Source organism: Pseudoliparis swirei, chromosome 23 (genome assembly GCF_029220125.1).
Source record: "Pseudoliparis swirei isolate HS2019 ecotype Mariana Trench chromosome 23, NWPU_hadal_v1, whole genome shotgun sequence".
Classification (NCBI taxonomy): domain Eukaryota; kingdom Metazoa; phylum Chordata; class Actinopteri; order Perciformes; family Liparidae; genus Pseudoliparis; species Pseudoliparis swirei.
Window position 1 is genome coordinate 22,058,834 of NC_079410.1, and position 10,511 is coordinate 22,069,344.

The window sequence follows — 10,511 nt, forward strand, 5'->3', positions numbered from 1 at the left end:
AGGGACAGTTGGTAACTGCTGGCGTTTCACACTTTCCAGGATTTATCGGACCATTACCCTTGAATAAGCCACATCATTTACACGAAAGCTCACACAATCACAGAGATGTCTTCCCCTGTGATCAAGAAGAGAGAAATCATCCAACTTACCACCAACGTATATTACCTTCTGGAGATATTTTCTCTTCAGCAACAAAGAAGAGAAAAATCTCTGAAGTTACCACTGTGGTAAATATGATTTCCGGAGAACATCAGCAAGACAGCAACATAGTCCCAGAGATGTCCTCCCCTGTGACCAAGAAGAGAAAATCCTTCATGGTTACCACGTTTGTAAAGATGGCTTCCGGAGAGACTTTGCAAGATAGCAAAATTATCCCAGAGATCTCCTCCGCTGGAATGAATCATATGGAGACGACTCCCGAGGTTACGACTGTGGTGAGAATGACTTCGGAGGAAGTTTTCCCGCACAGCATAATAAACCCCGAGAAGTCCTCCCGTGTGATAAAGAAAAGACACTTCTTCAACGTCAAAACTGTGGTAACAATGACTTCCGCAGACATCCCGGTGATGTCCACCCGGGTGACGAAGAACAGAAAAACCTTCCACATTTCTTCTGAGGTAAACATGATCTCTGAAGAAATCCCAGAGCAGAAGGTTGAAAGTTCTCTTGTTGACGTTCCAAGAGTCCGAAAAATATTTCCAAGGATCACCTTCCCGGCTTCTTCCACGCCGAGGCAGATAAAACCTCAGGAAAAAAAGATGGACATGAAGGCGAAAACAAATAAGACCTGGATCAAGAGATCCAGGTACTTTCCATGAGCGCCTTTTTCACCCCTCATGAGATCCAGGAACCTCAAGGCCCAGGTGGCCTTGATGTTCCTGAGCCTTTAGGGGGTGGGGGGGGGGGGTTGCTACTTAAAAAAAAAAAAAAACAACAACAACAACTCACCTGCAAACTCATGGGGAGTGAAAAGGATGACATGGGGGGGGGGGGGGGGTCACCTTTTTCACCCCTCATGAGACCCAGGAACCTAAAGGTCCAGGTGGCCTTGACGTTCCTGAGCCTTTAGGGGGGGGGAGTTGCTGCAAACTCATGGGGAGTGAAAAGGTGACATGGGGGTCACCTTTTTCACCCCTCATGAGACCCAGGAACCTAAAGGCACAGGAACCTAAAGGTCCAGGTGGCCTTGACGTTCCTGAGCCTTTAGGGGGGGGGGGAGTTGCTACTTACCTGCAAACTCATGGGGAGTGAAAAGGGTGACATGGGGGGGGGGGGGTCACCTTTTTCACCCCTCATGAGACCCAGGAACCTAAAGGCACAGGAACCTAAAGGTCCAGGTGGCCTTGACGTTCCTGAGCCTTTAGGGGGGGCGGGGGGGAGTTGCTACTTACCTGCAAACTCATGGGGAGTGAAAAGGGTGACATGGGGGGGGGAGGGGGTCACCTTTTTCACCCCTCATGAGACCCAGGAACCTAAAGGCACAGGAACCTAAAGGTCCAGGTGGCCTTGACGTTCCTGAGCCTTTAGGGGGGGGGGGGGGGAGTTGCTACTTACCTGCAAACTCATGGGGAGTGAAAAAGGTGACATGGGGGGGGGGGGGGGTCACCTCTTTCACCCCTCATGAATTTGCAGGTAAGTAGCAACTTAACTCATTAATTAACCCACATTAATATTCTAAAGACCAAACGCACGTTATTACAATACATTTGTTCAACGCTTATTTGTCAAAGTTGAGAAGGAACAAAACTCAACAAATCATTGTGAGCTGCTAAGAACATGTGACAGGTGTGGTCTAAGGCAGCGGTTCTCCACTGATCTAGGGCAGCGGTTCTCCACTGATTTAGGGCAGAGGTTCTCCACTGATCTAGGGCAGCGGTTCTCCACTGATCTAGGGCAGCGGTTCTCCACTGATCTAGGGCAGAGGTTCTCCACTGATCTAGGGCAGCGGTTCTCCACTGATCTAGGGCAGAGGTTCTCCACTGGTCTAAGGCAGTGGTTCTCCACTGGTCCAGGGCAGCGGTTCTCCACTGGTCTAGGGCAGTGGTTCTCCACTGATTTAGGGCAGAGGTTCTCCACTGCTCCAGGGCAGTAGAGAACCTTTGGTCGAGACCACATCTGTCACAGCAGGTGTTAGCAGCTTACATCCTTCTCAATTGTGGCAAAAACAGCTTTGAACAAAGTAAATGTAACAACGTGCGTTTGATCTTTGATACATTAATGTGGGTTATAATAAATATAATTAATTTAATAACATTTCCAATGGTCTTGGGCAGTGGAAACTGATTGGGGGCAGTGGTTCTCCACTGGTCTTGGGTAGTGGTTCTCCACTGATCTAGGGCAGAGGTTCTCCACTGGTCTAGGGCAGAGGTTCTCCACTGGTCTAAGGCAGTGGTTCTCCACTGGTCCAGGGCAGCGGTTCTCCACTGGTCTAGGGCAGTGGTTCTCCACTGATTTAGGGCAGAGGTTCTCCACTGCTCCAGGGCAGTAGAGAACCTTTGGTCGAGACCACATCTGTCACAGCAGGTGTTAGCAGCTTACATCCTTCTCAATTGTGGCAAAACAGCTTGAACAAAGTAAATGTAACAACGTGCGTTTGATCTTTGATACATTAATGTGGGTTATAATAAATATAATTAATTTAATAACATTTCCAATGGTCTTGGGCAGTGGAAACTGATTGGGGGCAGTGGTTCTCCACTGGTCTTGGGAAGTGGTTCTCCACTGGTCTTGGGAAGTGGTTCTCCACTGGTCTTGTGAAGTGGTTCTCCATTGGTCTTGGGCAGTGGTTCTCCACTGGTCTTGGGAAGTGGTTCTCCACTGATCTAGAGCAATGGTCCTCTACTTTTCTGGGGAAGTGGTTCTCCACTGCTCTTGGGCAGTGGTTCTCCACTGCTCTGGGGCAGTGGTTCTCCATTTATCTTGGAGTGATTCTCCACTGATCTGGGGCAGTGGTTCTCCACTGCTCTGAAGTAGTGGTTCTCCACTGGTCTTGGGAAGTGGTTCTCCACTGGTCTTGTGAAGTGGTTCTCCACTGGTCTTGGGCAGTGGTTCTCCACTGGTCTCGGGCAGTGGTTCTCCATTGATCTAGGACAGTGGTTCTCCACTGGTCTTGGGAAGTGGTTCTCCACTGATCTGGGGCAGTGGTTCTCCACTGGTCAGTTGCAGTGGTTCTCCACTGGTCTTGTGAAGTGGTTCTCCATTGATCTAGGACAGTGGTTCTCCACTGGTCTTAGGAAGTGGTTCTCCACTGATCTGGGGCAGTGGTTCTCCACTGGTCCGGGGTAGTGGTTCTCCACTGGTCTTGGGAAGTGGTTCTCCATTGATCTAGGACAGTGGTTCTCCACTGGTCTTAGGAAGTGGTTCTCCACTGATCTGGGGCAGTGGTTCTCCACTGGTCTTGGGAAGTGGTTCTCCACTGGTCCGGGGTAGTGGTTTTCCACTGGTTTTGGGAAGTGGTTCTCCACTGGTCCGGGGTAGTGGTTCTCCACTGCTCTGCGGCAGTGGTTCTACACTGGTCTTGGGCAATGGTTCTCCACTGCTCCGGAGCAGTGGTTCTCCACTGGTCAGTTGCAGTGGTTCTCCACTGATCTAGGGCAGTGGTTCTCCACTAGTCTTGGGCAGTGGATCTCCACTGGTCTTGGGCAGTGGTTCTCCACTGGTCTAGGGCAGTGGTTCTCAACTGATTTGGGGCAGTGGTTCTTCACTTATCTAGGGCCGTGGTTCTCCACTGGTCTTGGGTAGTGGTTCTCCACTGCTCTGGAGCAGTGGTTCTCCACTGGTTTTGGGAAGTGGTTCTCCACTGCTCTGCGGCAATGGTTATACACTGGTCTTGGGCAATGGTTATCCACTGCTCCGGGGCAGTGGTTCTCCACTGGTCAGTTGCAGTGGTTCTCCACTGGTCTGTGGCAGTGGTTCTCCACTGATCTAGGGCAGTGGTTCTCAACTGATTTGGGGCAGTGGTTCTTCACTTATCTAGGGCCGTGGTTCTCCACTGGTCTGGGGCAGTGGCTCTCTACTGGTCTGGGCCAGTGGTTCTCTAGTGGTCTGGGGTAGTGGTTCTCCACTGGTCCGGGGCAGTGGTTCTCCACTGGTCAGTTGCAGTGGTTCTCCACTGGTCTTGGGAAGTGGTTCTCCACTGGTCTTGGGCAGTGGTTCTCCACTGATCTGTGGCAGTGGTTCTCCACTGGTCTTGGGAAGTGGTTCTCCATTGATCTAGGACAGTGGTTCTCCACTGGTCCGGGGTAGTGGTTCTCCACTGGTCAGTTGCAGTGGTTCTCCACTGGTCTTGTGAAGTGGTTCTCCATTGATCTAGGACAGTGGTTCTCCACTGGTCTTAGGAAGTGGTTATCCACTTCTCTGGGGCAGTAGTTCTTCACTGGTCTTGGGCACTGGTTCTCCACTGATCTGGGGCAGTGGTTCTCCACTGGTTTGGGGAAGTGGTTCTTCACTTATCTAGGGCCGTGGTTCTCCACTGGTCTGGGGCAGTGGCTCTCTACTGGTCTGGGCCAGTGGTTCTCCACTGGTCCGGGGCAGTGGTTCTCCACTGGTCAGTTGCAGTGGTTCTCCACTGGTCTTGGGAAGTGGTTCTCCACTGGTCTTGGGCAGTGGTTCTCCACTGATCTGTGGCAGTGGTTCTCCACTGGTCTTGGGAAGTGGTTCTCCATTGATCTAGGACAGTGGTTCTCCACTGGTCTTGGGAAGTGGTTCTCCACTGGTCTGGGGTAGTGGTTCTCCACTGGTCAGTTGCAGTGGTTCTCCACTGGTCTTGTGAAGTGGTTCTCCATTGATCTAGGACAGTGGTTCTCCACTGGTCTTAGGAAGTGGTTATCCACTTCTCTGGGGCAGTAGTTCTCCACTGGTCTTGGGCACTGGTTCTCCACTGATCTGGGGCAGTGGTTCTCCACTGGTTTGGGGAAGTGGTTCTTCTCATCTTGGCCGTGGTTCTCCACTGGTCTTGGGCAGTGGTTCTCCACTGGTCTGGGGCAGTGGTTCTCCACTGGTCCGGGGTAGTGGTTCTCCACTGGTCTTGGGAAGTGGTTCTCCACTGGTCTTGGGCAGTGGTTCTCCATTGATCTAGGACAGTGGTTCTCCACTGGTCTTAGGAAGTGGTTCTCCACTTCTCTGGGGCAGTGGTTCTCCACTGGTCTTGGGCACTGGTTCTCCACTGATCTGGGGCAGTGGTTCTCCACTGGTTTGGGGAAGTGGTTCTCCACTGGTCCGGGGTAGTGGTTCTCCACTGGTCTTGGGAAGTGGTTCTCCACTGGTCCGGGGTAGTGGTTTTCCACTGGTTTTGGGAAGTGGTTCTCCACTGGTCCGGGGTAGTGGTTCTCCACTGCTCTGCGGCAGTGGTTCTACACTGGTCTTGGGCAGTGGTTCTCCACTGGTCAGGCAGTGGTTCTCCACTGGTCTTGGGCAGTGGTTCTCCACTGATCTAGGGCAGTGGTTCTCCACTGGTCTTGGGCAGTGGTTCTCCACTGATCTGTGGCAGTGGTTCTCCACTGGTCTAGGGCAGTGGTTCTCCACTGGTCAGTTGCAGTGGTTCTCCACTGGTCTTGGGAAGTGGTTCTCCACTGGTCTTGGGCAGTGGTTCTCCACTGATCTGTGGCAGTGGTTCTCCACTGGTCTTGGGAAGTGGTTCTCCATTGATCTAGGACAGTGGTTCTCCACTGGTCTTGGGAAGTGGTTCTCCACTGGTCCGGGGTAGTGGTTCTCCACTGGTCAGTTGCAGTGGTTCTCCACTGGTCTTGGGAAGTGGTTCTCCACTGGTCTTGGGAAGTGGTTCTCCACTGGTCTTGGGCAGTGGTTCTCCACTGGTCTTGGGAAGTGGTTCTCCACTGGTCTTGGGCAGTGGTTCTCCACTGGTCTGGGAAGTGGTTCTCCACTGGTCGGGGTACTAGTTTGGGTAAGTGGTTCTCCACTGGTCCGGGGTAGTGGTTCTCCACTGGTCTTGGGAAGTGGTTCTCCACTGGTCCGGGGTAGTGGTTTTCCACTGGTCAGTTGCAGTGGTTCTCCCGCAGTCTGGGGTGGTGTGGTTCTCCACTAGTCTTGGGCAGTGGATCTCCACTGGTGTTGGGCAGTGGTTCTCCACTGATCTGTGGCAGTGGTTCTCCATTGATCTAGGACAGTGGTTCTCCATTGATCTAGGACAGTGGTTCTCCACTGGTCTCGGGAAGTGGTTCTCCACTGGTCTTGGGCAGTGGTTCTCCACTGATCTGTGGCAGTGGTTCTCCCCTGGTCTTGGGAAGTGGTTCTCCATTGATCTAGGACAGTGGTTCTCCATTGATCTGGTTGGACTGCCTCCACTGGTCTTGGGAAGTGGACACCACTTCTCTGGGACAGTAGTTCTCCACTGGTCTTGGCACTGGTTCCCACTGATCTGGGGCAGTGGTTATCCACTGCTCTGAAGTAGTGGTTCTCCACTCGTCTTGGGAAGTGGTTTCCCACTGCTCTGGAGCAGTGGTTCTCCACTGGTCAGGGTGAAGGTAGTTCTCCACTGGTCTTGGGAAGTGGTTCTCCACTGGTCTTGGGTGGTTTGCTCCACTGATCTGCTGGCAGTGGACACCACTGGTCTTGGGAGGTGGTTCTCCCACTGATCTAGGGCAGTAGTTCTCCACTGGTCTTGGGCACTGGTTCTCCACTGGTCCGGGGTAGTGGTTCTCCACTGGTCCGGGGTAGTGGTTTTCCACTGGTTTTGGGAAGTGGTTCTCCACTGGTCCGGGGTAGTGGTTCTCCACTGGTCTTGGGAAGTGGTTCTCCACTGGTCTTGGGTAGTGGTTCTCCACTGCTCTGGAGCAGTGGTTCTCCACTGGTCTTGGGAAGTGGTTCTCCACTGCTCTGGAGCAATGGTCCTCTACTTTTCTGGGGAAGTGGTTCTCCACTGCTCTTGGGCAGTGGTTCTCCACTGGTCTCGGGCAGTGGTTCTCCACTTCTCTGAAGTAGTGGTTCTCCACTGGTCTTGGGAAGTGGTTCTCCACTGGTCAGTTGCAGTGGTTCTCCACTGGTCTTGGGCAGTGGTTCTCCACTGCTCTCGGGCAGTGGTTCTCCATTGATCTTGGACAGTGGTTCTCCACTGGTCTTGGGCAGTGGTTCTCCACTGATCTGTGGCAGTGGTTCTCCACTGATCTAGGGCAGTGGTTCTCCACTGGTCCGGGGCAGTGGTTCCCCAATGCTCTGGAGCAGTGGTTCTCCACTGGTCTTGGGAAGTGGTTCTCCACTGATCTGGGGCATTGGTTCTCCACTGGTCTTGGTAAGTGGTTCTCCAATGCTCTGGAGCAGTGGTTCTCCACTGGTCTTGGGAAGTGGTTCTCCATTGGTCTTGGGCAGTGGTTCTCCACTGGTCTTGGGAAGTGGTTCTCCACTGGTCTTGGGAAGTGGTTCTCCACTGGTCCAGGGAAGTGGTTCTCCACTGGTCCGGGGTAGTGGTTCTCCACTAGTCTTGGGAAGTGGTTCTCCACTGGTCCGGGGAAGTGGTTCTCCACTGGTCTTGGGCAGTGGTTCTCCACTTCTCTGGGACAGTAGTTCTCCACTGGTCTTGGGCACTGGTTCTCCACTGATCTGGGGCAGTGGTTATCCACTGCTCTGAAGTAGTGGTTCTCCACTGGTCTTGGGAAGTGGTTCTCCACTGGTCCGGGGTAGTGGTTCTCCACTGCTCTGCGGCAGTGGCTCTACACTGGTCTTGGGCAATGGTTATCCACTGGTCAGTTGCAGTGGTTCTCCACTGGTCTTATGAAGTGGTTCTCCACTGGCCTTGGGCAGTGGTTCTCCACTGGTCCGGGGTAGTGGTTCTCCACTGGTCTTGGGAAGTGGTTCTCCACTGCTCTGGGAAGTGGTTCTCCACTGATCCGGGGTAGTGGTTCTCCACTGCTCTGCGGCAGTGGTTCTACACTGGTCTTGGGCAATGGTTCTCCATTGATCTAGGACAGTGGTTCTCCACTGGTCTTGGTTAGTGGTTCTCCACTGCTCTGGAGCAGTGGTTCTCCACTGGTTTGGGGAAGTGGTTCTCCACTGGTCCGGGGTAGTGGTTCTCCACTGGTCTTGGGAAGTGGTTCTCCACTGGTCTTGGGAAGTGGTTCTCCACTGGTCTTGGGCAGTGGTTCTCTACTGGTCTTGGGCAGTGGCAGTTTTATTGATTATTTTAAAGGTATTTCTCATTCCTTTATATAAATTTGCATAATTCCTTGAGTGTGCATGTTAGTGCACGTGCAAATGCACACATTGTAGTTTGACAATTTTTCTGATAGCTATAAATTAAAATAAGCTTTATAATAACATATCTTTCCAATCTTTCAAATATTTTCATTTGACAATTAATCCAGACAGAAAAAATGTTTACCAATGCTAAAATATCATATATTACATAATTATCCAAAATAGCCAAAAGTCTATGTAAAATTACAGAAGCCAAGCTACTTTTACAGTTTTCACAAATTTGCTCCTTTTTTAAAAATTAAAGTTTTGGTTGAACAATTATCTATAATAAAAAGAAGTAAATATAAAGTATTTCTTTGGAAAAGAAAAGGTCTTTATTTGAAAATGATTATACCTCAAATTTGAACTGAGCTGCATGATTATTGTTGTGTATTTTATTGAGTCAATCATTGCAATACAAGACACTATTATTATATATAATATTACAAACAGAAAGACAGAAAAGGTAAAGGTAGAAGAAAAAAATGCTTAAATATTCCTATCCGAAATTATTATTATCAAATAAATCAGAAAATTCATATAAAATAAAGAAAAATAATAGAGAAAAATTATTACTAGTTTTACTATTATTACGACATGTGCAGCGTTCCCACCAGAGTGATGATGACACGTAACACATTTTGATTTAAGGTCACCTTATTGTACACATTGTGTGTGTTTTACTTATTGGAGAAAGTAGTTGTAACTCCAAGGTTTATCGTACAACCCTCCCAGGATGTCTCGTGCATGAAGCTGGTCCTGTCCTCATCACATTTGCATGAACACATGTTCACGTAGTCATAGCGCCTCCTACTGACGGAAGGAAATCCGCGTTATGACACAACTTTACAGAGACGTTCAAATGTCAAAGATCCGTTCTGGGCTACCGTAGAAAAATGTAAAGACATCATCTGTAGATGTAAGGGGCTCTTTCAAAGGTAAAGAAAACACAACGATTGTTACTAAATATGAGCGTATGATGGAGGTGATTAGAAGAAAGAGTTGTTAAGAGCATATGTTAGCATGCTGATGTTAGCATTTAGCTTTAGTCTGATTCAGATGCGGCCTTTGAGGGAATCGGAAAAAGGCAACTCCGTAACAATCTCCGTTTTAATGAAGGCGCCAAAGAATCTCAAAAATTATTAAATCAACTATCGAGCCACAAATAACAAAATAATAACATCATAATAACATCATAATAAAATGTGTTGAAAGCTCCGGGAATAAAACCTGAAAATAAACCTTTGGCTTGAAATATTGTCTTTTTCTGGAGTAAACACTTTCCTCCCACAGACGTGTGTGTGTGTGTGTGTGTGTGTGTGTGTGTGTGTGTGTGTGTGTGTGTGTGTGTGTGTGTGTGTGTGTGTGTGTGTGTGTGTGTGTGTGTGTGTGTGTGTGTGTGTGTGTGTGTGTGTGTGTGCCCTGTATACTTATTATGAAGATTATTATTGATGGATTAATATAAAATTATCTTCCTTTATTTGTATCTTTTTTTTCTCAATGCGTTTGGCTTTTATCCTAAAAACAATAACAACTAAGTCATGAACAGTTTCTCATGAATACAAAACAAAATCTAATTGTGACGTCCAATATAATATATTTAGGTTTTTTTTATAATTAAATTCCAAAATGTATAATTAGAAACTAAATCAGACTTATAAAGTCTAAGTCTACTTTTCCTACAACTAAAGCCACTATCTCATAATTATAAGAGTGAAACTGACAATGTGTTCTCATAATTATGTGATACTGTCACATAATTAATGACCAGAAAAGCAGTTACATTTTCTCAGAATTAGTCATCACATTTCTCATGATTATGAGAGAATTTATCATAATAATGAGGGCAAAAATAATTGCAAATGATAATGAAAGAAATCTTGATATCAATAAATAGATATGGGATATCTGAATATACAAAGTATTGCCATAATTACGAAATAATAAGTCAATCAAAAAATCAAAAGTTACAATTATGTGGAAAAGAACATTTCATAATAAAGCGGGTATATACTTCTTTTTTTCCCAACTCAAATGCTTTCCATAGACCTCTGCCTTTTCAAAATAAAGGTTGTGATTGAACCAAGGCACTTTCTTTACCAATCCAAAATATGGCAGTAGGTGCTTTTTTTGCTTTTGCTTTATTTTTTCATTAAAGCTACTATGAGGAACTTTCATCGTGTGGGTTTTGGCGGCCCCTGTGGACAAAAGATGAACTGCTCCAAACGCCAGAGTGTTGAGAAAACATCTCATTTTACTGCAGCATGGTGCGACAGTCCGCCACATGTAGTCCTGGTTCTGGTCTTCCCGAGGTCCTGCAACAC